Source organism: Colobus angolensis, unplaced genomic scaffold (genome assembly GCF_000951035.1).
Source record: "Colobus angolensis palliatus isolate OR3802 unplaced genomic scaffold, Cang.pa_1.0 Scaffold130, whole genome shotgun sequence".
In the NCBI taxonomy this organism is placed as follows: Eukaryota; Metazoa; Chordata; class Mammalia; order Primates; family Cercopithecidae; genus Colobus; species Colobus angolensis.
In genome coordinates, this window is record NW_012114253.1 from 2,549,553 (window position 1) to 2,551,073 (window position 1,521).

Genomic DNA, 1,521 nt, shown 5'->3' on the forward strand with positions numbered 1-1,521 from the left:
GCCCCGTCTCTACTAAAAATACAAAAATTAGCCAGGTGTGGTGACGGGCGCCTGTGATCCCAGCTACTCAGGAGGCTGAGGCAGGAGAATTCCTTGAACCTAGGAGGCAGAGGTTGCAGTGAGCTGAGATTGTGCCACTGCACTCCAGCCTGGGCAACAGAGGAGAACTCTGTCTCAAACCAAAAAAAAAAAGAAAAAGAAAAAGAAAAAAAGTTAAACAAGATAAAGTTTATAAAGTTTCTGGATTTCACTGAGGCCTAACCCCTTGGTACTGGGCCTTAAGAAGGGGTTGTAGCTCTGGCTGGGTGACTAGGACAAGCCATTTTCTCTCTCTGGGCTCAGCTTCCCCTTCTATACGAAGCCCCAGCTGTCTCTCGGGACCCTGAAGCTGCATTGTCCTATGGCAGCCTGTCAACTCCATCATCTCCACTTATGAAGAAAGGGACTTTTCCTGCTGGAGAGGGTGTATCAGCTTGGTTTTCCTTTTGGCTGCTTTCAGAGACCAGGATTACTCTGGTGGAGGTCTCCAACCATGTGGTGAAAAGCTGGAATGTCTTCAGCTGTGATGAAACCACAGATGAGTTTCTGAAAACTTTCTGCTTCCACTTAGCTACGGAAGATGCTCTGCCTAAAAGGGGAAGAGGAAGTTCTATGATTAAATAAGTTTGGGAAACAATATAATACACATTGACCCCACATGCTCCTTGGCAATTCAAATGCATGTACTTGTGTAAGAAGAAATGTAGCAAATCCTGTTACAGGGTCATTTCCCGGGCTTTTCCCACAGAATATCTTGTTTGCAAAACATCTCCTGCAATGTTTGTTCCATGGGACTCACTTTAGGAGACTGAGCTGCAAGAACTAGTGTCAGAGACATGTGAACCAGAGCAACTCCATCTTGAATAGGAGCTGGGTAAAATGAGGCTGAAACCTACTGGGCTGCATTCCCATACGGTCAAGGCATTCTAAGTCACAGAATAAGATAGGAGGTCACCACAAAATACAAGTCATAAAGACCTTGCTGATAAAACAGCTTACAGTAAAGGAACCGGCCAAAACCCACCAAAACCAAAATGGCGATGAGAGTGACCTCTGGTCATCCTCACTGCTACACTCCCACCAGCGCCATGACAGTTTACAAATGCCATGGCAAAGTCAGGAAGTTGCCCTATATGTTCTAAAAAGGGGAGGCATGCTGGGCGCAGTGGCTCACGCAGAGGCTGCAGTGAGCCATAATCATGCCACTGCACTCCACTCTGGGCAACAGAGCAAAATCCTGTCTCTAAAATAAAATCAAATAAGGCCGGGTGTGGTGGCTCATACCTGTAATCCCAGCACTTTGGGAGGCCGAGGAGGGTGGATCACGAGGTCAGCAGTTCAAGACCAGCCTGACCAACATGATGAAACCCCCGTCTCTACTAAAAATACAAAAAAATTAACTGGGCATGGTGGCAGGCGCCTGTAATCCCAGCGACTTTGGAGGCTGAGGCAGGAGAATCGCTTGAAACCAGAAGGCGGAGG